The 26,670-nt window shown below is 44.4% G+C and overlaps 1 protein-coding gene across 2 annotated transcripts in view; it reads left to right on the top strand.

Moving 5' to 3' along the window:
- Positions 1-26,670, top strand: part of LOC139062617 (E3 SUMO-protein ligase ZBED1-like) — a 199,003-nt gene that overhangs the window by 139,019 nt on the left and 33,314 nt on the right. The gene's annotated exons all lie outside the window — the stretch shown is intronic.

Genomic DNA, 26,670 nt, shown 5'->3' on the forward strand with positions numbered 1-26,670 from the left:
ACGACCCAGATTCCTTAACTTCTCAGTTTAACGAGCACTGCCTCTCCATTCTGGACAACATCTGTCCTGTCAGAACCAGATCAGTTCCTGCAGTGAACCCTACTCCTTGGTTTAATGACAGCCTTCGCAGCCTGAAGCACCAATGCAGAAAAATTGAGCGTTTGTGGAAGAAAACCCATCTCCACATCCATCTGCTGCACCTAAAGGATCTTCTGACATCCTTTAACTCTGCAGTCAGAGACACCAGGGTTTCCTATTTCTCCAACCTCGTGTCCCAGAGCAAAGAGAACCCCAAGGTGCTGTTTAACACCATCAGCGGCATCGTCTCTCCTGCCTCTCCTACAGCCTCCGTCCACTCTGTTACTGGAGCTGGTTTACACAAGCTGGACATGTTAAACCTCACGTACATAGAACACAGCTTTTGGCTCCTACAATCTCAGTAAGCTTTTAACATAAGGACTCATAATTCAACTCAATATATTTTGTAGATGACCTCTTGACCATTTTGGCGACAACAGTTGCAGACTGTGAGAACTTTCTGTCTTTCTTTGTGGACAAAGTCAATAAGGTTAGATCTAGCATCTCTCCTTCAGCCTTATCGCTGCCTCTGCCGACTCCAACCAGGCCCATCATCCTAGATAGCTTTGCTCCTGTTTCTTTGCCCGAGTTAACCAAACTAGTTAACTCTATGAAGACCTCTGCATGCCCCCTCGACATCTTACCCTCATCTTTGTTTAAAAGTGCTTTTCAGTCCATCGGGCCCAGCGTGCTCTCTATAATTAATGGTTCTCTGGTTTCTGGTCAGGTCCCTGCTTACTTTAAGAATGCTGTAATCCACCCGCTTCTTAGAAAAACGAGTCTGGACCCCTCTCTCCATAACAGCTTCAGACCCATCTCTAAACTTCCGTTCATCTCCAAGATCTTGGAAAAGGTTGTGGCTAAACACCTCGCAGCTGCTCTTGATGAACATAACATCTATGATAGCTTCCAGTCAGCTTTTCATAGAGCTCATTCTACTGAAACAGCTCTTCTTAGGGTCTCTAATGACCTTCTGACTCACAGTGATGCAGGGGACTGTTCTGTTCTGTTCCTGTTGGACCTGACTGCAGCCTTTGACACTGTTGACCATCACCTGCTACTGGAGGGGCTGAGAGACTGGGTATGCCTATCAGGATCTGCTCTGGAGTGGTTCTCCTCTTATCTCTCTGAGTGCTCCTTTTCTGTGGCCGTCTCCAAATTTAGGTCCTCCACCACCTCTCTTACCCATGGTGTCCCACAAGGTTCTGTGCTGGGGCCTCTGCTCTTCCTCCTCTATCTGCTTCCTCTTCAGCACATCCTGAGCTCCTTCAAAGGAATCTCCTACCATCTTTTTGCAGATGGCATCCAACTATACATCTCCTTTAAGCCCCATGAGATGTCTAAGCTGCAGCTGTTACGCACCTGCTTAGACTCTATCAAAACCTGGATGGCTGGGAGCTTTCTTCAGCTGAATGAATATAAGACTGAGAGCTCTCACCCTGGATTCTCATGTCAGTCCTCTTGTTCGCTCTTCCTTCTTCCATCTCAGGAACATTGCTAAGCTGAGTCCCACTCTGTCTCGCTCTGAACTTGAGACAGTTATCCACACCTTCATCTCCTCACGCTTAGACTACTGTAACTCTCTTTTCACGTGTCTGAGCAGAACCTCCCTGAACCGTCTGCAGGTGGTTCAGAATGCCTGTGCTCGGCTTCTGACCAAGTCCTCCAAACACACCCACATCACCCCGCTTCTCCTCCAGCTTCATTGGCTGCCAGTCAACTTCAGGGTTCATTTCAAGATCCTGGTTCTGGTCTATAGGGCCTTACATGGACAAGCACCATCTTACATTGGTGATCTTCTTAGTGCCTACACCCCCAGCAGGTCCCTGAGGTCCAGTGATCAAAACCTACAGGTTGTGCAGCAGCAGGCTAAAGACCAAAGGTGACAGATCATTTGCTGCTGTGGCCCCCAGACTCTGGAACTCTCTCCCCCTGAGCCTGAGATCAGTGGACTCAGTGGTCTCCTTCAAAAAGCAGCTGAAGACTCACTTGTTCAAGCTGGCTTTTGTATGACCTTCTTCACCACTCTCTCTTTATTCTGCTCTCCCCACCTATTCCACCTTCTTCAGGATCCACTGATTTCCCTCTTTCCTATTCACTCTCTCTTTCTTAACATTTTTCTTTTAAATCCCAATTGCCTATTTTTGCTCATTTTAAATATATTTTTAAACATTTTCTAAATGCTTTTTTATATTTTTACATTTTTTTTTCATGGCGGTTAAAACGAAGAGTCGGAGTACCCGGCCCGGAGGGTTACCGGGGTCCCACCCTGGAGCCAGGCCTGGGGTTGGGGCCCGTGAGCGAGCGCCTGGTGGCCGGGCTTTCGCCCATGGGGCCCGGCCGGGCCCAGCCCGAACCGGATACATGGGCTCGTCCAACTGTGGACCCACCACCCGCAGGAGGAACATGAAGGGTCCGGTGCAATGCGAATCGGGTGGCAGACCAAGGCGGGAGCCTTGGCGGTCCAATCCCCGGACAAGAAAACTAGTTTTTGGGACATGGAACGTCACCTCGCTGGCGGGGAAGGAGCCGGAGCTTGTGGCAGAGGTTGAGCGGTACCGGCTAGATATAGTCGGACTCACCTCGACACATTGCATTGGCTCTGGAACCCGAGACCTGGAGAGGGGTTGGACACTCTACTTTGCTGGAGTTGCTCCGGGTGAGAGGCGGAGGGCTGGGGTTGGCTTTTTGTTAGCCCCGAGACTCTCTGCCTGTGTATTGGGGTTTACCCCGGGGGACGAGAGGGTAGCTTCCTTGCGCCTTCGGGTCGGGGAACGGGTCCTGACTGTTGTTTGTGCTTATGGGCCAAATATCAGTTCAGAGTACACACCCTTTTTGGAGTCCCTGGGACGAGTGCTAGATAGTGCTCCATCAGGGGACTCCATTGTCCTGCTGGGGGACTTCAATGCTCACGTGGGCAATGACAGCTTGACCTGGAGGGGTGTGATTGGGAGGAACGGCCCACCTAATCAGAACTCGAGCGGTGTTTTGTTATTGGACTTCTGTGCAAGCCGCAGTTTGGCCATAACGAACACCATGTTCGAACATAAGGATGCCCACCGGTACACTTGGTACCAGGGCAGCCTAGGTCACAGGTCGATGATAGATTTTGTAGTCGTATCATCTGACCTGCGGCCGTATGTTTTGGACACCCGAGTGAAGAGAGGGGCGGAGCTGTCAACTGATCACCACCTGGTGGTGAAATGGATCAGATGGCAAGGGAACATGCCGCGTAGACCTGGCAGACCCAAACGCATAGTGAGGGTCTGCTGGGAACGCCTGGCAGAAGAACCTGTCAAGACGGTCTTCAACTCCCACCTCCGGCAGAGCTTTGACCACGTCCCGAGAGCAGTGGGGGACATTGAGTCCGAGTGGGCCTTGTTCCACTCTGCGATTGTCGAGGCGGCTGTTGCTAGCTGTGGTCGTAAGGTGGCCGGTACCAGTCGTGGTGGCAACCCCCGTACCCGCTGGTGGACACCAGAGGTTCGGGGAGCCGTCAGGCTGAAGAAGGAGGCCTACAGGGCGTGGCTGGTTTGTGGGTCTCCGGAGGCAGCAGACAGGTACCGGATAGCCAAGCGGGGTGCAGCAGTGGCAGTTGCCGAGGCAAAATCTCGGGCATGGGAGGAGTTTGGTGAGGCCATGGAGAAAGACTATCGATCGGCTCCAAAGAGGTTCTGGCAAACTGTCCGGCGCCTCAGGAGAGGAAGGCAGCAACTCGCTCACACTGTTTACAGTGGGGATAGGGAGCTGCTGACGTCAACTGAGGCTATAGTCGGACGGTGGAAGGAATACTTTGAGGAGCTCCTCAATCCCACCAATGCACATTCCGAGGAGGAACCAGAGCTGGGAGGCCTGGGGATGGACTGTCCGATCTCGGGGGCAGAAGTTGCTGAGGTAGTCAAACAACTACACAGCGGCAGAGCCCCGGGGGCGGATGAGGTTCGTCCTGGGTATCTCAAGGCTATGGATGTTGTAGGGCTGTCATGGTTGACACGTCTCTACAACATTGCGTGGTCATCGGGGGCAGTTCCTAGGGAGTGGCAGACCGGGGTGGTGGTCCCCATCTTTAAGAAGGGTGACCTGAGGGTGTGTTCCAACTATAGGGGGATCACACTCCTCAGCCTCCCTGGAAAGGTCTACTCCAAGGTACTGGAGAGGAGGATCCGATCGATAGTTGAATCTCAGATAGAGGAGGAGCAATGTGGTTTTCGTCCTGGCCGTGGAACTGTGGACCAGCTCTATACCCTTGCAAGGGTGATGGAGGGGGCATGGGAGTTTGCCCAACCAATCCACATGTGCTTTGTGGATTTGGAGAAGGCTTATGACCGTGTCCCCAGGGGCACCCTGTGGGGGACGCTCCAGGAGTATGGGGTGGGTGGCTTTCTGTTAAGGGCCATTCAGTCCCTTTACCAGAGGAGCGTGAGTTTGGTCCGCATAGCCGGTAGTAAGTCGGACCTGTTCCCAGTGAGGGTTGGACTCCGCCAGGGCTGCCCTTTGTCACCGGTTCTGTTCATCACTTTTATGGACAGAATTTCTAGACGCAGCCGTGGTGTGGAGTGTGTCGAGTTTGGTGGCAGGAGAATCTCGTCTCTGCTTTTTGCGGATGATGTGGTCCTCCTTGCTTCATCCAGCTCTGACCTTCAGCTCTTGCTGGGTAGGTTCGCGGCCGAATGTGAAGCGGCTGGGATGAGGATCAGCACCTCCAAATCTGAGACCATTGTTCTCGACCGGAAAAGGGTGGCTTGCCACCTCCGGGTCGGGGGAGAGGTCCTACCTCAAGTGGAGGAGTTTAAGTATCTCGAGGTCTTGTTCACGAGTGAGGGTATGAGGGATCGGGAGATCGACAGGCGGATTGGTTCGGCGTCTGCAGTGATGCGGACGCTGAGCCGATCTGTCGTGGGGAAGAGGGAGCTGAGCCAGAAAGCCAGGCTCTCGATTTACCGGTCGATCTACGTCCCAATCCTCACCTATGGTCATGAGCTTTGGGTAATGACCGAAAGAACGAGATCGCGGATACAAGCGGCCGAAATGAGTTTCCTCCGTAGGGTGGCCGGGCTCAGCCTTAGAGATAGGGTGAGGAGCTCGGACATTCGGGAGGGACTCGGAGTAGAACCGCTGCTCCTCCGGATCGAAAGGAGCCAGTTGAGGTGGTTTGGGCATCTGGTCAGGATGCCTCCTGGACGCCTCCCCGGGGTGGTGTTTCGGGCATGTCCTGCCGGCAGAAGGCCCCCGGGTCGACCCAGGACACGTTGGAGAGGTTACATCTCCAATCTGGTCCGGGAACGCCTTGGGGTCCTGCCGGAGGAGCTGGTGGACAAGGCCGGGGAGAGGACGGCCTGGAGCTCCATAGTTGGGATGCTGCCCCCGCGACCCGGACCCGGATAAGCGGAGGAAGACGAAGACGAAGACATTTTTTGTTTGTTTTTGTGAAGCGCCTCGTGATTTTTATCTTGAGAAGCGCTATAGAAATGATATTTTCTTCTTCTTCTTTCTTCTTCAACGTTGCGTGCAATTGACTGACTCTTTTAATCTGAGCATTTACCCATCTATTTTGCTGTGGCTCCCAGATTCTGGATCTCTCTCCCTCTGAGCCTGAGAGCAGTGGACTCAGTGGTCTCCTTTAAAAAGCAACTGAAAACTCACGTGTTCAGGATGGATTTGGTTCACGCTCATCTTTCTACCACTTCTGTCTTTCCCGGGATCCACTGATTACCTTTTTCTTAATCATTTTCTTTTTCTCTTTCCTCACATTTTTTAATCACAGTTTATTTTCACATTTTTATGATTTTTTAGTGATTATTTCAAATTTCTTTCTTTCTTTGTTTTTGTTCTTGTGAAGTGCCTCATAATTTTTATCTTGAGAGGTGCTACATAAATGATTGCTTTGTCTTCTTCTTCTCATTCTTCTCTTTTTTATCCTTTAATTTTCTATTTTCTACTGGCGGCTAATGCAGAAAATATGCGTAGAAGACTATTTTCCCATTGAGCTTGCATATAAAACTGGGAGTGGCCAATCACATTAAAAAAGAACAATAAAAACTGGTTTCTCAGTGGACTTTGTCATCAAAGTTGATCAAACTCTTGTGTAACACAATTTTGCTTCTTAAAGATCAACCTATAAAGATATACACATTCATAAAGCTGTAAATAAATAATTGGTATGTGGCAATAATAAATAATCTAGGGATTCCGCAAAGTAGACACAGTTTCCACTGTTTCTGAAGAAAACCTTGTGTCTGTACAGATGTGTGTATTCATGTTTGTCTTCATGGACATGCCATGTATATTTTTTATGAACACCGATTAGCTCTAAAAGGTTCCCATCTGGCATCTCTTAAGTAGACATTGGTGCTTTTGCAGAGGTTCATCAATATCCATGAGCTTCATGAAAACTTAATTACATCAGTGCATGAGAACAAGCATAGTTTCCCTTTTGGAGTAGTGTTGATATAACACATTCATTTAGATCACTACTCACTCGCTACTCACAGTTTTTTACAAAATAGTGAAGATTTTATTGTGGTCTTAAAGTTAATGTTCTTATAAAACGGTAAGTATGCATGTACACCATGGTGCAATTCCTTGTTCCACTCAATCGGAATAGGATTTACCCCAAAACTGAAAAAACTCCCAATATCTTGATACTCAAAATCTGCTGACCATATGTGCAGATCATCCAGTCAACTGATTCAACTGGGTGTGACTTCATTGTGATTTAATGTGACATCACTTGGAGTTGTGTAATGAGGAAAACAGGGTCAAATAAATGTTTTCTTTAAAGCAAGCACCTGGAAGTGATGGTGCATTTAGAAATATGGCCCTTCCCACTAAAACAGACATCAGATAATGGTCTTCCTTTCAAAAGTCAGATTGAGGCTTTTAATTGTGTCTAAGCAACAACAAATGTTACTGTTTTTATTAGTTTCATTTATTTTTCCACCTCTAATTCAAAGTTTGGTCCTGGAGGAAAACCTACGCAGACCCTCCCCATCATCCCTCTCCATCCTTTAGGTCACAAGTGGTCCTCTCTTTGTCAGACAGTTACCCCCAAATTCCACTACCTCCGCTCCGCTGCGCTCCGCTCCGACACGAACGCCGGAGCAAAATCGGTCCCGTTCTAGTCAATCAGAGCAATTCCACTACTGCGGCCGTGCTCCGGCAGTGCGGCGCCGTGCGGCGCCCTCTGTTCCGGCGTCCGGCAAAAATAGAATCGATCCTATTTTTGCCGGACGCCGGAGCACCTCCGCAGTAAATGGACAGAAATCACAACGGCCCAACAGGAAAAGGAGCAAGCACATCTTCCGTTTTTCACAATAAATCGCTAAACAAAAGGCGTTTTTTGTTTCATATGCACAGGTTTAACAACTTTTAACAACTATCAATGGCGGCTGAAGTTTAAATGCACAAAAATAAGCCATAAATACAGTTGCCACTATCAAAGTAGTCACACTTTGTTGATCCAAACACTGCTGATCTCTCAACACAATGATGGGCAGATTAAACAGCTCATTTCCGATGCTTCTCCCGCACAACGGGTGTTTGGATCTAACTTCCGCGTTTATTGCTCGGACTGTATCGCAAGATCTCGAAAATCCCGCGCATGCTTGTTTGCCCCCCTCAGGTCTCCGCACCGGAGCGGAGCCGTTGTAGAGCGGGTACCAGTAAAAATTGAGTTCGGAAGCGAGCGGCTGCGGAAGGCGGGGGCGGACCGGAGCGGAGCGGAGGTAGTGGAATTTGGGGGTTACAGAAAAATCTAAAAGTTCATGTTTTTATCATACGTCCAAACTACCTCAAAAGACTGATGCAGAGGAGCAAGTCTGAATGTTACAGAAATTTGGTATCCCTTTCAATCTAAAGAGAAAGTTCATCTTAGCTGATGTATTCATACATGGATCGTGTTCGTTCAGGTACTAACAATGAGGGATCTGTCTTTGGCAGACCTCCATATTTGGACCAGCTCCTTATTTAACATGACAGTTTTAATTTTTTGCCCTTTTTCTTCCTTCAGTCATGAAACAGTATTTGGATTTCTATTTGTATCTGATTCCTTTGATTGAATTGGTTGATCACCCTCAGATTTCTCAACATTGTGACCTTTGTGCACTCAAAGCTCCTTCAGTGTCTTTGTCTCTATCACTCACGTTTTGTCTTTCGGGTTGCCTTTCATCTTCACTCCCATTTGCATCATGGTCAGTTGATTCAGATGGTAATTTAGTCACCATCTTTTGAGCTTTTAATTTTCATCTACATTGTGTCTAAAGGAGGGACATGAATTTCCATTTTTTTAATTTCATTTCATGCAATCAAACAAAATTTGCATTAAAACAATTCATGTTCTCAAATAATCCTGAATGAAAAGGAGCAAAACGAAGCAAAAATGTATAATACCTGCCCCATTTACACATCGGACATTAACTGTTCAACTCAAAGACTGTCGTTCACCTACCCCCCACCCCCAACACAAACAAGTCTATCAGCCTTCTTAAGATCTTATTTCATCAGGATATGTTTGACTCTTTGTTAAAATATAGAAAATGATTTAGATTGTTTTATTTCACAGTCGAGACTATTCCATAAACAGACACCTTTAACTGAAATACATCTTTCCATTATCACTGTTCGGAATCTTGGTTTTCAAAAATATCAAGTCCTTTCAACTTATAATTACTTTCTCTTTATACAAATCTCTTTTGAATATTTATTGGTAGAACTCCTTTTTGTGCTTTGTACATAAGTTTTAATAAATTTTATTCTACTAAAAATCTTCTGTACGTTTTTGCTGTGTTTGTCTTCTAATTCCATTTTTGGTTCTTTTTTAAAACAAAGATACGATTTTTCTTTACCTTGCTGACATTTCGTTTGCGGCTGCAAACATCTTCAGAGCTGACGCTGATGGTGGCGTTACTTCTTACTCCGTTTATACGCTGGCAGCAGAGGACGTTGTCGCCGTCTGCTGCCCGCTCTCCCCTCGCCGATGATGCAGTCCCACGTGCGATCCAATGAGTTAACTCCATCGTCTCTGTTCATATTTCCATATCCACGTCTCCTTATCTCTATAGCTTCCTTTGTCCATATTTTGTATTTCTGTTGTTCGGTGTTTATGTTGTCCCAGTCCAATATATGGTTTTCTCGTGTGCAGTGATCTGTTACGTCCGATTTCTTTATTGTACTTTCTGCTTCTTCTTTTGCTGCTCTTGTGTGTCTTCTACTTGTTTCTTTCTCGCACTCCTTTCTATGTTCTATTGTTCGTGTGTTGATTTGGCGTCCAGTATCTCCTATGTATGTTTTATTGCAGAGTTTACATGGGATTTCGTAAACGACTCCACATTTATGTTCAGCTGGTATCTTGTCTTTTGGGTGTACTAGTCTGTTTCTAACTGTTGTGTATGGTTTTGTCGGTGTGTTTATGTTGTGCATTTTCATTGTTGCTCTTATTTTTTCTGTTATGCCTCTGATGTATGGTAGGGTTATCACTGGTTTTGGTTCTTAGCTTTCTGGGTTTCTGGTTCTTTGCTTAGGTTGTTCTTTTCTTTCTGATGTTGTTTGTTGTTTTCCTTTGTTTGTTGCCCATGTTGGGTATCCGCAGGTCTTTAAAGCGTGTTGTATGTATTTGTGCTCTTGTTTACGGTCTCTTTCTTCTATTATCATGTTTGCTCAGTGATATAATGTTCTGATTACTGACATTTTGTGTATGGTGGGGTGTTCTGATGTCCATAATAGATATTTGTCTGTGTGTGTTGGTTTCCTATATGTGTTTATGTTTAGGGTCCTGTCGGTCTGCCTGCTTATTTTCATGTCCATAAATGCTATACTGCCTTCTGTTTCTGACTCAAAAGTGAACTTTATATTGCCTGCGTCGTCAATGTTATTCAAGTGTTGTGTTATTGTTTCTCTCAGTCCTTTTGGTATGATTTCCAGTATGTCATCTACGTATCATTTCCATCATTTTATTTAGCAATTTGGGGGGGCGGTGGCTATGGCTTTTTGTCCTAGGTCTTCCATTAAAAACTCGCACAGGGTGGCTGATAACGGGTTACCCATGTCGAAGCCTTCCAGTCGTTTGTACATTGTGTTGTCATATGTGAAGTAAGTGGAGTTAGTTACCAGTCCTATCAGTTGTGCTATGTCATCTGCTGTAAGGTTTGTTCTTTTGTGTAAAGTTTTATCCTGACTGATTCTGATATCTGCTATGTCTATGGTTTTTTGGGTTGGTGTTTTTGTCTTATTTAGTACTGAAATAATTTGAGATATTGAAATTTTACTCTTTCTATCTCAATTCCTTCAACATATAATGATGCATTAGCACTTTTTTTGCCACTACAAAAAACTATAAACTTAGTTTTGTCAATGTTTACAGAAATCCTATTGCTATAAAAACCATTTTTTGATTTTTGTAATCTTATTTTCAACTACATGTAACACACTGTGTATATTTTCTCCTGAATAAAATAAGGTAGTGTCATCTGCAAATAGTATACACTTGGATAATTTAGAAACCATAGAAATATCGTTAACGTATGAAAAAGTTATTGTCCAAGGACCAATCCTTGTAGTACTCCACAACTAATATTATATAGAGAGGATTTTCTATTATTAATTTCCACAAACTGTTGTCGGTCCACCAAATAACTTTGGACCCACTCATGTGCTACTCCTCTAATCCCGTATTTGTATAATTTATCGAAGAATATTACATGATCCAGCATATCAAACGCTTTTTGTAAATCTGCAAAGACACTCACCAAATATTGTTTACTATCTATTGCTGTTGAAATCTCTTCTGCTAAATAATTTATTGCTGTTGTAGTCGAATGATTAGAATGAATCTCATATTGACAATTATGCAAAACACCATGCCTATTAATAAACCTATTCAATCTAACAACAAATACTTTTTCCAGAATTTTTGAGAACTGTGGAAGCATTGATAGTGTCACAACGTGCCGGTGAGTTAGGCAGATACAAGGATCCACATGCGGGTGAGGAAAGCAGGCAGACAGGTAGGAATGGTTTTACAATAGTTTTAATATCAAGCACGCAGGACATAGAAACAATGAGCCAACCAGACAAAATGGACTAACAGGGTTTAAATACAGGAGGAGCTGGGACCTTGGATGATTGGGAGATGAGAGGCAGGTGGGAGCAACCAACATGGACACAGGACTAAACAGAATGGGGAGACAGGACAGTGTGTGACAGATATTGGACTATAATTAGAGTATTTGTACTTATTTCCACACATATAGAGTGGTATTACTCTAAAAGTTTTCTTATGTTCTGGGAATATTCCTTTAACAAATGATCGACTGCATATATATGTAAACGATTTAATAACTAGGTCAATGAAACAAGTTTGCTAAAAGAAAGTTGAAAGAACATTTTTTCCCTTGAATTAAGGGAAAAAAGTCATGGAGAGCGCAAGTCTACCCCCCTTCCGATCAACTCATGGGTCCCCGAAAGAAAAGAAAAATGAAAGTAAGTGAATGGGGCTATAAAAGCTATCTGGTTTGATTTGCCTCATGTCTCTAATCACACATATGTTGTACTTCAATTTAAAGTGACAGTGTGTATCTTCTCTGGTGATAGGGGGCAGAAGATACCTAAATCTTTGCAAGCAAGCAGTATTTTTGTGTTGGATAATTTTGACCCTAATGGATGCCCATTAGGGTCAAAAAGCCCTGGGGAGTCCAAACTTTAGCAAAAATAACAATCACAGCAGACACCCTTTCATCACTGTTAACAAGTGACAAAGTAAATGTGTAAAACAACAACATTCAAGAATTATTCCAGTTTGTTACAAGTCGTTTGTTACAAATCAGTAAATGCATTTTGTCCTCATGGGTACCCGTAAAAAAACATCTAATATGGCGTCGCCCAGCGACTTAGACCCGCTCCCATGTATTTTAAACCTGATTTTTATGGTTGTATTTTACAAAGTCGCCAATATTTTTCAATAATTGGACATCATTTTATTCTTTTCCAACAACATTTTGATGGATATTTTCAGAAATTAATTGTAACAACTGAACACTGTCTATTTAAGCAATAAATATTTATGTGTCTGTTTTTATTAAAGCTGCCATAGCAAATTTGGAAAACAGATTAGCTTAAAACATGTTTGTGATGTTTCTTGACAACATTATAATATAGTTATAACTATATATTGAAGAAAAAAAGTGGTTATCCTGCACATTGCTACCTATGCTAATAACATGTTTTGGACTCAAAAAAGCTTGTCTGTCTTGCTGAACCACAGCACTTCCGTACTTCCCTGGGTCCTCCATTCATCACGCAATCGTGTAATTTGCAACAGAACACCACTGGTGTGAGACGTTCTTGGTTCAGTAATGTCAAAGAAGGAGAAACTGCTGTCTGCCACTAAATGGAAAATGTCTTGTATTTGTATAGCACCTTCTTAGAGTTTCTTAACCCTCCAAGGTGCTTCGCAACACAGTCATTCACACATTCACACACAGGCACACGCTGGTGATGATGAGCTACAACGTAGTCACAGCTGCCCTGGGGCGCACTGACGGAAGCGAGACTGCCGAACACTGGTGCCACTGGTCCCTTCCGACCACCACCAGCAGGCAAGGCAGGTTAATTGTCTTGCCCAATGACACAACAGTAGCATTCTCTGGTAGGAACAGGGATTGAACCTACAACCTTCCGATTAATGGACAACCTTCTCTTCCTCCTGAGCTACTGCTGAGCAGCTTTAGGACAAACTAAAAAGAATAACGCCATTTGATGTCACGGACCACAAAGATGTTTGAACCCTGAACATGGCGACAGGCGATTAGCACTATCTTGTTTCCCCTGGCATCGCGGGTGTCTGTTTCTAGCAGAAGCGTTTTAGGGAAGATTAGATTATGTGACCGTGTTTGCATTGTAAACCTAACTTGTTTACAGATTTGCCAAAACAGCTTTAACTTTAGTCCACTTCATTGTCTACAAACATGTCTTTTGTTTTATTAGCAAAATCTTCTCACTGCACTAAATTTATTATTTCTCTGGTAATTAACCCACCTACAGAGATTTGCTTAAACTGGCCTCAGGTAACCTCGTTTGTTTTGTATTCTGTATTGACATGGTTGGTCATGGAAGGTTTGGCTCAATGCTGGGATGAAAGCTGCACATTCCTTACTTTCTCATATGAGAAAGTGACATCCCCATCTTCTGATCTTGCCTGTTTAAATTCAGACCATGATGCCTTCTCTCAGACCACAAGGGAAATTAATAAATGATTAAAGTCTAGTGGAGTCGAGGGACAGAATGGTAAAGAGGGATAATGGCATATTGCTGAATGACGCTATCTTTCTGCAGTCAGGGTTATGTCTCTGTCTGCTAGTGTGTGCCTGGAGGAGGACCTGCCTGGAAGATGTTTCTGTTGACATGAGTCCCAAGTGACAAATAATTCCTTAAATTATATGAAATTGTGTCAAAAATATGTATTTTCAATTAGAAACCCCATTAAGTTTGGTTAATCTGTTTTTCAGGCTTTTATAATCCATAATTAGACCTTTATCATTTTAGCCAAGAGTCTGTTCACATTTAAATGAAGCTGACGTTTTTAAATTTCCCACAGAAGGCACTAGTTCATTCATTGATTGATGTGTAAAATGATTTGCCAATACTCATCTTAAATTTTTTTCATTCAGATTGCTGAACATACCTGCCTTGGAGATTGAATATTGATTTTGTAGTTCAGTTTTGTTTTAAAATTAGAAAAAAGGCAATCAATTCAGTTCTAAGATTTGGAATCTAGTGGGCATTACGTTAAAGTTTCAAAGCTTGTGCTTATCCTTTAATAATGGGATTATTCCTGTGGAAATGTGTTGTTTATTGAAATTTTCCTTTTTGTTCTGAAAAGGCATGTTATGCTTGTAAGAGGATTTGTTGTTCGATCAATGTGTTTTTAAGACTTAGAAGATGTTCAAAAAGCAAATAATTATCACCCTAGTGTTCTTTTTGGGAGAACTTAAGGTTCAATAACACTGCTGATTAGTCAAGCCTATCCATTTGAAATAATTAAGATAGACCTCAGGCAATACCGGATTATAATATGGGCAAACTGGATATAGACCCAGGGGCCCACAGCCACAAGGGGGCCCACGCGAGCAGCAGTCTTTTATTTTATTTTAGTTTTTGGTTTTTTGTGCAGCAGTCTTAACGTTGGAGAAAAAAGTTGACAAGTAATTAAAATTGCCCCCACATTTTATAAGTTAACACACATTTCTTTTAACAACTGTAATTTCTGCATCTGTACTGATCCTCTGCTTCAGCCCCCCCCCCCCCCCGCGCAGCATCCGCAAACTCACTGATGCGCCTGCACCCTCTCAAAGTTCCTGCTCCTCTAAACATTGAAAGAATCATTTCATTTTCTGTTCCTCATTTCAGATTACCTTCAATGGTGTCTGTTTGTTGCAACCACCAGGTACAAAAACAAACCTGTTTTTATTTGACTATTTTTCTGTCCTGTGTCTGTTTATTATCTTCCTGCATCTCCTCTCAATCCTAAAGAAAAACTGCTACCTGGCTTCATTTTTTTTCACCTGATGAATTACCTTTGAACTGCAGTTCAAAAAGATCTACCGACCGCAAATACAGCAGAGTGCGCACCGCGTGCTGGCCGCACCTGTTAGGTGAACTCACCGGAGGAGGAAACAGGTGGTGCGCTCCTCTCCGCAGCAGCGAAACGCATCAGGCACAAATAAAAGACAGAAAGCATGAAAGGATATGAGCCGACATAAACAATCGTGTGTTAAGTTTGTTTTTGAGGTGGCGACACTTTGATAATGTTAATGTGGCCGTGCTCAGCACGCATCTGTCTGGAGCACATCAATCAGAGCTCTGCGCCTCTCAGCTCAAAATAATCCCCACAGAGTCGACATAGATAATGTAATATAATTAGAACCAGGATCGTTTTGGGGTTAAAAAATAGTCTACAGTCAATCTTCCCTAATGTGTTTGTGGCCCTGTGGATTTTTTTAAATCTACCAGTGAAAAATTGTGAATGGGAACGAAAATTTTCACAAATGGCAAGAATAACAAATAAACTGAGAACAACACAAACTCAACAGCACCTCAGTGCACTATCACTGATGGCTATTGAATCTCAGCTTGTCAGGAATCTGGACTTTGATGACATTGTAAATTAATTTAATAATAGAAAGGCCAGAAAGCAGTTTTCTGAAGGCAAGAGAGGAGTCCGACAAGAGGAGACAAAAAGAGGATGAAGAAGCCAGGAGTCAAGAGGAGGAAGGAGACAGGAGTCAAGAGGAGGAAGGAGGCAAGACAAGGAAGGAAACAGGAGACAAGAGGAGGAAGGAGACAGGAGACAAGAGGAGGAAGGAGACGGGAGACAAGAGGAGGAAGGAAACGGGAGACAAGAGGAGGAAGGAGACAGGAGACAAGAGGAGGAAGGAAACAGGAGACAAAAGGAGGAAGGAGACAGGAGACCTAAGCACATTGTGCCCAGCGACCCCTGCAATGATAATCCGGCCCTGACCTCAGGATGTTTTGTTTTTAATCCTGTCCTGGCAGTTGAAGCAAACAGAATGGTTGATGTACCATAACATACATGCCATAACATGAAATCATAATTACTGCCCATTTCCACTCATTGGCAGCTGGTGTACCTGTGTGAAATAAGAAAAAGGGTAAGCCAGTCTGCTACATCCCATGTCCCCGTGAGCAATTGACAGTGTGTGCTGCAGTAAAAAAAAAAAACCTGGAGTCGCCAGCCAGCACGCTGTTGCACCCGTGATCCTGGCTAGCCCAGAGTGAGACAACCCAAGGCCACAAGGACAAACCCCAATGCCCCATGAGGGACAGCCAAGCATAGGGTAACCAAGCCAACACGGCCCTGCCCCCGGCGGAGTGAGTGCCTGCCCCCTAACTCTGTCCTCAACCCATAGGGATGGTGAGGATGGTGGATGGAGAGGACACCCTTGTCTGTGAAATTGTGGGGCCAAGCAGAGGTAGTGGAGCCCTTCCCATTCCGGGAACAGCCCACAAGGCAGCAGGTAGCCCAAGATGCTCGAGATCCCAAGCCCACATCCAGCCACCAACCATGCCACAGCACGGGCCAGGGCCTCCAGAACAAACCACAACTTGTGGACACTGATCCTCACCCATCCATCCCCACAAATGTACCAAAGCCCCCGCAGGCAGCTCCTGATCCCCAGCCCCACCTAACCGACAGAGAGTAGAGAGCAGAAGCAGCAGAGGTGAAGCCTCCACCATCACCACTCACTCACAGATGGGCCAATGTTGTGTGTGCTCATTTAGATTGATGTGTGGTGATGGATATGTCTAATATTTATTAAAACTGGGGGGAGCGGTTAAGATGGAGTGGATCCTATTTCTTGTAGATAGCAGAATTCCCCCCATACACCATCACCACCCTACAGGATTTGGTTTTGAGCCTAAATAAAAGAAACGTTTGCATTTCTGTATAATAAAACATTACCATGCATCATTTCTTACATTTAAAGCAATGGGATCTCAACAACATGCTGCATTATATTTAGCTTTCATTAATGACCAATGCAAAAGTTAAAATTTCTATTGTCAATTGAGTTTATGTCATTTTTGTCCTCATCAACACAGTCAATAACAATTTAAAAATGTATTAATATTTATTTGCAAGGGATTTTAAGAAAGTTTAGAGTCGCAGCTGAAATGATGACCTGGACTCACTCGATTGAGGGGAAAATGAAATGTGACATCATTGACAAGCTGTGCCTCACTTCAAAACATCAATGAGTCCCCAGGGAGGGTTAGATTTTGATGCGAAGGCTGACAAACTTCACAGCTTAGAAAGCCTTTTATCAGTCAGTCTAGCTGACTTTGAGAACAGGGAGGCATCTGTGCACTCTCTGAGACCTGAAACCAAATGGAAGTTAAAGCGCCGTGCCACGCTTTAGGGGAAAGTACTGCAGGCATTCTACTTAACTGTGGACAATCTAAGCTGAGCCTGTTTTGTACCCTTGAAACGAAAGCCAGAAACATTACAAATGTTACCATGCAGGGAAGAATTCTTGCCAGATGTTTCCCACCCAAAAAGTTGGCTAATTTATGGTTAATCCAGAACACGGGTTAAAAAGGAGGCCATTGAAAAAGATCTGTGTATCTCACAGATATCTCATAAATCAACTTTAGAAATGTCATTCTGTCTCTTCTAAGCCACACTTACCATTTACTACTAAACCTGAACTTTAATAAATGTTACTTCAGTAATTTGAAGTCAGCAATTTATATCATTTTATTAAGATTCTTGGATTTCTTTCTCTTTCTGAATGCTTACATCTGAATGCGTTCATATATTCAGTACGTTAGATGATGGAAGGGAAGTAAGGTGCTCGCCTCGTAAACAGAAGGCTGCAAGTTCAAACCCCACTCAGCCTGTCGCAGCCGTTGCGTCATTTGACAAACACTTAATCCACCTTGCCTGTTATTGGCGGTTGGATGAAGTGGTGGAACCTGTGTACCGCAGCCTTACTTCTATCGTTACACCCCAGGGAAGCTCTGGCTTCAATGTAGCTCATCAATGTGCGTATATGGGTGAAGGACTGTTTGTGTTGTAAAGTACCTTGGGGGGTTGTAGGACTCAAGAAGACGCTATATAAATCCAGTCCATTTACCATTTACTTTATCCGAATCCCTGGTTCTCCAATATCTGGCCGACGTAACACTCGAAATAGCAGACTGTACAACATGCCCTTATAAAGATGAGAACCTTTGCAAAACCAGAAATACCACAGAGCTAAGCTGTATGAGACGTTTGGTTGATCATGTCTGTAGTTTTGATCTGTAGTCTCTTGTATACAGACAGTATAAAGTAAAATATAATTTTAGTGAGAAAGAAATCTGATTATGTTTTTTTTCCTCACTTAAAGTATCTATCTGGAGTTTTCCCCTTTCAGAAATTATGTACGATTTTTCAGAAATCCATAAAAGTGACTGGCACATAATGTCAGCAATACGTCTCTTTTATTTATTTATTTATTTTGCTAAGCACGCCCCCTGTCCCACAGAGCTCCGTGCAATAGGAAGCTGAGCTCTGACCAGAACTAACCAGTAGCGTTAGACTACCGCTTACATGCTTCAAATTTAAGGCAAGGCAGCTTTATTTTTGTAGCACATTTCAAACCCAAGGCAATTCAATGTGCTTTACAACTAGAGTGAAATGGCACAAAAATGAGAACACAAATTAAAATATACACAAATAAAATTATAATTTAGAGCTAAAAGGAAAAGACAGAATTAAGGTTGAGCAATTACATCAGAGATTACAGCGGAGACGATACCGCATAAACTCTTCATTCAATGGCTGATTTAAGGAATACTTTGGCTGATGCAGAGTTGATGAACTTTCACAGACAAGTAGGTCTCTAAAATATAAACATATGAGAAGACAACATTACATGAGAATAATACTTGTAAAATGCGTTTTAGCTCTGTTTGTCGGCTACAGAAGGATGTAAATAAACAAGACACACGGAGTCTTAAAAAATGGAAGGAGAAACCATTCGTGTGATATGCTTGTCAGCCACTAGATGGTGCCATCAGATAAGAGAAATACCCCAGAAAGAGACTTTAATAGTCTCCTTACAATGTTCCTTAGCATTTAGAATAATCAGAAAACATACTGATTAATACAAACAACAATGCACTTTTCATGCCCTCAGAATGGGCTACATGCTCACCCTGTGAGTCTGTATTCATCTCTAGAAGGTATGTAAACCCAGATTGTACCTCAGGTGGCCAATATATTATTTTCTACCCATGTTTTTGATTCTGGTGCCCTATCCATTCATTTTCCATTCCAGCGTTTATCCTTTTTTAGGTCACAGGGTCATCAAGATGATACCCTTCTGTTTGGATTTGAAAGGCCTTAAACTCTCCATAATGATGAGGATGTCTTATTAATGAAGATTTCTTATTCACAAAAGTGACTAAAGTGAATCTTGTCCCATGTTACACAAGGTCTTGAAAGCATCTGGTTAACTTTAGGTATCTTCTGCACCTGAAAACCTCACTCAGCAGTGACCGAATAGAATTGATGCACTACGGAGACTCCAGTGATGATTAATTCACGCTTCAGTCAAGTACTGAGCCAGGATTTGCTTTCCAGAGACTAAATTAAAGACATCTCTTCACATGTCTTTTGTATGAATTAATGGCTTGTGGGTTTTTTTCTGTGGGAGGAAACAAAGCTCTGGCGCTTCTATTTCAGGACGTAGAAGTTAGTCGGAGTGTGTGAGTGACGTGAAAAGTGGCAAGATTTGGAGACTTACTATTTATTAATCATAATATGCAAACACGACAAAATAGGTGGTAACAAATAGGGCTGCTCAATTAATCGAAATGTAATCCCAATTGCGATCTGAGTTTTGAATGATTATAAAAACAAAACAAGCCGATTATTTGCTCCTCCCTCTTGCGCTGCCCTGAGTTGAAAATCAAGCGCTCCTCATACAGCGTTGCCAATGTAGCGACTTTGTCACTATTTCCAACAGCTGTTTAAACCCCCTTCTTGTCTTTTTAAATCTTAACCCTCTCAGGCTCAAAATAAGTTGTGGTAAAAGGATGAACAACTAAGTTCTTCAGGGGTACCTCTGACTAAAAAAATGCTCATGAAATACGTATGTGGAGTAACCAGGTAGGTAGGTTTTAACGTTGCAAATCTGCAACGCCTGCCTCCAGAGGGTTAAAAGTACCCTAGCGAACACCACAGAAACCTTTCTGGTAACCCTTAGCTACTTTCTGGATAACTGTCGTCGACATGTAGCCTAGTGAACTAGACTAAATGAATACATAGTCTGGCTTGCCAGGCTAGCCAACATGTCCTGCCAGTTAGATGTCCTTCAGGATATTAGGAAAAGGAATGATGAAGTGATGTCTATAGCCTTTGGGTCACAAACCATGAGCAAGTATATTGGTCTTTTTATACTAAGAATGAGGAGTTATTTTTGTGATGATCTTGTTTCTTATTTATTGTTGTCCTGACACTGCCCTGAGCAATTTTATGACTGAATAAAATCAAATAAAGTCAACAATAATTGAAACATTGTCTTAAATAATCGAGATCTCAATTTCAGTCACAATAATCGTGATTATCATTTTTGTCATAATCGAGCAGCCCTAGTAAAAAAATAAATTTGAGCAAGAAAGACAGACACACTATTTGTCATTTTCTGATTCCCAGCTTTAGTTTCTTTCCTTTTTCATTATTTATTTTAGAAAAAAAGTATGAACATTTTTAAACAAAATGTTGTGACTATTTCAGAACATGGTTAACCATTTGCATTTCAGGTTTTTTCCCCTAGAAATGACACACGTGTTGAACATCAGTTCAGTCATTTATTCAAGAGGTCTCCTGAATAAATGAGAACAAGCAAGAGAAATAAAGTTTAACAAAGAAAAAATGCCTGAAAGCTCAGTGGATGGATCAGCACCATATGAATCCTCTGAAAACTCCTCAGACATGTAAGTCATTCAGGGTCTCTAATGAAGCCATCAATCAGTGTCAGCTTAATGGCAATCCCAAAGTAGACTGTAAATTCCCCCAAAGTGGAAAATCATGTAAAATCACTGACATAGTGAAGGTGGTTCTGTTTTAGCTGCTTATTAACTACAGAAAAATAAAACTCTAATCAAATAGCTGTGGAGACTTTGCCGTTGATTATGATTCCTCTATTAGAACCAAGCAGTTGACTTACCACCAAACATTTCAATGCATGCCTCAGAAAGAAGATAAGTGGATTTAAATCTTGAAAAATAAAATCTTTCCTCTGTATAACAGACCTTTTTCTCAAAAATAAAAGTCATGGGGAAACTAAAAGCCAATTTTGCTATATCTGGGTTTAAGAAATAGCTGATTGTAAAAAAGTATAACAGATGGGGTCCTTCACTCCTAAAACATCTCTAATCCTACATTAACTTATAGCAATTACTCTTAACACTATTGTAAATATTTCGAATGGCACACTTGGCAGTTTTGCTTGCTTTTAGCACTCCCTAATGTCCATTAATAATTATTTGTGGTCAAATCAAAAGTGAAACTTATCTCCTCACTGTGCGTTCGTCTTTTTAACGCCTTAATCTAAAAGCTGAAATGCCTCATCAGCCTTCATTAGTGTCTGCATGAGTGGTTCGTCACTAATTCAAACAAATCAGCTGTGTTCATGGTCAAAAACAAGCAGCAAACTTGCTGGAAGCAGACTGCAGTGTCAGGTCAGCTCATTTTTTTCTAAGTGTAACAGGTGCCAGACTGGCCCTTTGAAGTTGCAGATGTGGTATTCTGGACACAGAGGGTGGTGGGGGTCTGAGTGACAGTTCCGGCTCAAGAAAAGGATTTAAAAATATGACAATGTTACATGGTATCCCTTTTACTTACCATCAGTCCTGATTTACAGTGTTTTATGACAGAATCTGCAGCTCAAAATAAGACCAAAAGTAAACAGAAGCGCCCCCAGAAAAGTTTCATGGGGTGGCCACGAGAAGTTTTTGGGGTGGCACACTGAATTGATCCTCATGGTAACTGGGAAAGTTTAGCCTGTAGTGATGTAATAAATGCACCTTTATTCATTTTCATTTAAAAAAAAAAACAACATTAATATGACTTATTAAAACACTTGTTTTCCCTGGGTGTGGACAGTGAGGTGGCCAGCAATTTTCTAGGGGTGGCCATGGCCACTCCTGGCCATTCATTGGGGGCACCACTGGAGTATAAACATCATTACGGCAAAGTAAACAGAGTCAGTAATAGGGCTACATCCCTGTTGCCCAATCATCGAAGAGATATCCAAATACCAGGAAATAAAATTCCAAACCCTCCCTGTTCTGGTACTTTCTCCTCCAGATGACTTCTACATCCTCAAGCAAGTGCACTGAAGCTTTCAACCCCCCCCCCCCCCCCCCACCACCACCACCACCACCACCAAAGTACAAATTACATTCCTACTAGAGACAGCTGCAAATGTATTAAAAATATAAGTGAAGCTGATCTATCAAGATGGCAACAATCCAGTCTGTGACCTTGCCCAACTGAGGCTTTCAGTATGGAAGCTCTAGGATTGGTTACTATTTGGATCCCCTGTACTTGGATTCAATGGCTTCCCTAATTGTTATTTCATAGCGAAGTGCACGGTATCAATTATATTATAATTTAGCAAATTAAAATAATTTCTTGCACTAACATCAGGATCATGTCATGTTATGGGTAATAAGCTTCACCCAGGACATGAAGAATCACACGAGAAGAGGTAAGTAAAAATAAAAGTGTTTTATTTTTAAAGGAGAAAAGAAACTAGAACTAAGGGCGCTGCTTCTGAAAACAGGAACAGGATGGAACCGGAATCCATGAAGACAAAAAAAAAGGTGAGCGAGGCCAGAACCAGAGAACCAGGAGAATATGAATCCGTATCTGAAAGTTCTTACGGTCCGAAACCCGGATTTGAGCGGAGGCGAACTGGGAGAGGCTGAAACTGGTGAGGTGGTTCTGAGCGTGGATAGGCAGGCAGGTGTGGAGAAAGGAGGCCAGAGGATCCTTGAATGGCAGGACGTGAGACAACTCCAGGCAAGGTAGGTGGTGCAGAACAGGATACTAGGACAGGATACACAAAAATCATTATACCAGGATCACAGGAACCAAAGACAGATTCTAGGCTAGATGCTACCCATATGAGAGTATCAACCGGCACTGGGGTTGAGTCACACAACTCCTTAAATCCTCTGAACCTCCGATTAGTGGAAACTCCCAACAGCTGTGACGGATGCCACGCCCACCTGCAAACACAGAGCTGACACACCTCACCAGTAGGTGGAGGCAAACCGTGACAGTGAACCCCCCCCCCCCCCCCCCCCCACCCACCCCAAGCGACGCGGCCCAGCAGAGGAGGAGGAGGTGGAGGAGGACGAATAACGGGAGGCCTCGAAGTCCTCGATTAGGAAGGCATCCTCTATCCAAGATCCAGGAATCCACTGCCGGTGCTTGGGACCGTACCCCTCCCAGTCCACCAGGAACTGCCGGCCGCGACCACTCGGTCGAACATCCAGGATGCGATGCACCCAGTAGCTGAGACCCCATCGGCGAGGCGGACGGGTGGAGGCGGAGCGACAGGGGGGCACAGAGGACTGGACACCACCGGCTTGAGGAGGGAGGCATGGAAAACTGGATGTACCTTCATGGATGGAGGCAGTTCCAACCGGACAGAGACAGGACCCAGGACCTCAGTCACAGGAAAAGGTCCAAGGAAGCGAGGAGATAACTACCTGTTGGACCCACGGACCCTGATGTCCTGGGAGGCGAGCCAGACCATCTGGCCTCGAGTGTAGGTGGGTGCCGGCCGTCTGTGACGGTCTGCAATCCGGCGGTTGCGCTCAGCCGTGCGTTGGAGCGCTGCACGGGTCAGAGACCATGTGCGGCGGGCCCGGTGCAAAAACTGAGGGTGGAAGAAGCAGAGTTGGAGGGAAACAGAAGGGTTGGTATCCTAGTGAGACTTCAAATGGAGACCGACCTGTGGATGATGAGGTGTGGGAATTGTGCGCATATTCCACCCATGGCAGCTGTGAACTCCATCCGGCAGGATTGGAAGTGCAGATGCAGCGCAGCATAGCCTCCAATTCTTGGTTCATGCGCTCCACCTGTCAGTTAGTCTGTGGGTGTAAGCCGGAAGTGAGACAAACCTTAGCTCACAGGTGATCGGCGAAGCCAGTCCATACGCAAGAAATGAACTGGGGGCCACGGTCAGACAGGATCTCACTGGGCAGTCCATGAAGGCGGAAGAGATGTTTAATGAGTAGGTTGGCTGTCTCAGTGGATGATGGAAGGGATTTAAGAGGAACCAGATGACATGCTTTAGAAAAACGGTCGACAATAGTGAGAATGACAGAGAACCCCTTAGACATGGGGAGACCAGTTACAAAGTCCAGAGCAATATTTGACCATGGAGTCGATGAGGAAGAGGCAGAGGCTGGAGGAGACCCTGAGGAGACTGATTACTGGCTTTGAATCTGGCACATACCTGACAGGCACGGATGTACTCCTTCACATCACGGTACATGGAGGGCCACCAGAATGTCCTCCTGATGAGACTAATAGTCCTGCCAAGGCCTGGGTGAATGGAAAACCTGGCGGTGTGGGCCCAGTGTAGAAGAGCACCACAGGTACTAGTAGGGACATAGACCTTATTAGGGGGACCAGTACCTGGATCGGATTCCTGCTGCTGGGCTTCCAGGACCTTGTTGGTTATATCCCAAGTTATGGAGCCGACTATGAAGGAGGCAGGTAAGATGGTGGTGGATTCCACCTCTCTGTCTGAGGCATACTGTCGAGAGAGAGCATCAGGTTTGACGTTTTTCGAACCAGGTCTGTAAGAAATGATAAAGTTAAATCGAGAGAAAAACAGTGACCATTGAGATTGGCGGGGATTCAGTCTCTTAGCCTCTTGTAAGTAAGCCAGGTTCTTATGGTCAGTCCAGATAGTTATTGGATGCTCTGCTCCCTCCAACCAGTGGCGCCATTCCTCCAGAGCCAGCTTTACTGCCAACAGTTCACGATCACCCACGTCATAATTTTGCTCCGCTGGGGAAAGGTGACAAAAATAGAAGGCGCAGGGATGGAGGCACTGATCAGAGGGGGAGATTTGGGACAGGACTGCCCCAACTCCGGTGTCAGACGCGTCCACTTCCAGGGTGAATGGAACTGATGGATCCGGGCGAGTGTGTATGGGTGCCTGAGCAAAACTATTCTTGAGGGACAGGAATGCTTGGTCAGCTTCTTTGGTCCATGAAAACGGTTTCTTGATGGAGGTGAGTTGGGTTAATGGTGCTGCAATCTGGCTGTAACTTCTAATGAACCTGCGGTAGAAATTACCAAAACCTAGGAATCTCTGGAGCTGCTTACGTGTGGTAGGTGTGGGCCAGGGCTGGATGGCAGCGATCTTGTCAGGATCAGTTCTCAACTTCCCATTCTCCAAAACAAACCTGAGGAATTTGACAGAGGAGGCGTGAAACTCACACTTCTCAGCTTTAACATAAAGCCGGTGCTCGAGGAGGCATTGGAGCACAGCACAGACATGTTGACGGTGTTCAGGTAGATTTCTGGAAAATATGAGAATGTCATCTAGGTAGACTGTTACGAACTTGTTAATGTAGTCACCCAGCACAGAGTTAACCAGGGATTGAAATACAGCCGGGGCGTTGGTGAGTCCGAACGGCATCACAAGATACTCAAAGTGTCCCAGAGACGACTTGAATGCTGTCTTCCACTCGTCTCCTTCTCGGATTCTGACCAGGTTGTAGGCGTTGCGCAGATGTAATTTGGTGAAGATGGAGGCATCATTTACGGGTTTGAATGTGGATGATAACAGAGGCAGAGGATACTTATTCTTGATGGTGATAAGGTTTAAGCCATGGTAGTCGATGCAGGGGCGGAGCAAACCATCCTTCTTGGAGACAAAGAAAAACCCGGCGCCCAGGGGAGACATGGATGGTCGCATGATACCAGAAGCTAGGGACTCTGAAATGTAGTTGGACATGCAAGCCTGTTCGGGTTTAGACAGACTGTAAAGCTTACTGGTGGGAAGAATGGCATCCGAGAAGAGGTTGATTCCACAGCTGTATGGGCGATGAGGAGGTATGGAGGACGCTCGGTCCTTACTGAATACTTGTTGCAAGCTGTGATACTCAGCAGGGACTCCAGTAAGATCGGGTGGTTCCTGAGGTGGATTCTTGGTGGTCTGGGCAGGAAGCGGAGCTGAAAGGAGACAGTGAGACAGACAGTAGGGGCTCCAAACAAACACCACCCGGTCTTCCAGTCAATTTGTGGGTTATGTAAAACCAACCACTCATGGCCCAACACAACTGGCGACTGGGCAGAAGGAAAAATGTAAAAGCTCAAAGTCTGATGATGGTTACCGGAGATTTGTAGGTTTATGGGGACAGTGCGATTTGTTATAGTCGTGAGCGAACAACCATCCAACGAGGAAGCACGGATGGGAGTAGACAGAGGAATAGTGGGGATGTTGAGCTGTTGCACTATTGCTTGGCCCAGAACGCTCCTCTCACACCCTGAGTCCACGAGCGCCTTAGTAGAGAAAGTCTGTTCATGGAAGGAGACAGCACACGTTAAACTGCACCGGGAATTCAGGACACCAGGAATTCTACCCATCAGTAATCCCGGTCCTACTGATGGGCATTGGCTTTTGGCCGAACCGGACAATTCTGCAGCAAGTGACCCGGCTGACCACAGTACAAGCAGAGACCTAGGGAATGGCGTCTAGCCTTCTCCTCAGGGGTTAATTGCGCTCATCCAATTTGCATAGGTTCCTCGAGGTGAACTGGAGGGGAGTGTTGTTGGGGGGCGTGGTGACATTGTTGCGGTGGGGAAGCAACAGGGGATGGTCTGAAGGTCTGCATTTTGTGTCTCTCCTTGAGGCGTTTCTCAATGTTAGCAGCTAGCTGGACCAGGGACTCTAGGTTCTCCGGTTCTTGCAGCAGGAGGCGGTGTAATTCTCTCGCTTACCTGTTGTATGACGGGGTCCAGCTGGAATAAACGTTGATTAATGACTGATAACTGAT

This window comes from Nothobranchius furzeri, chromosome 14, assembly GCF_043380555.1.
Source record: "Nothobranchius furzeri strain GRZ-AD chromosome 14, NfurGRZ-RIMD1, whole genome shotgun sequence".
Lineage (NCBI taxonomy): Eukaryota > Metazoa > Chordata > Actinopteri > Cyprinodontiformes > Nothobranchiidae > Nothobranchius > Nothobranchius furzeri.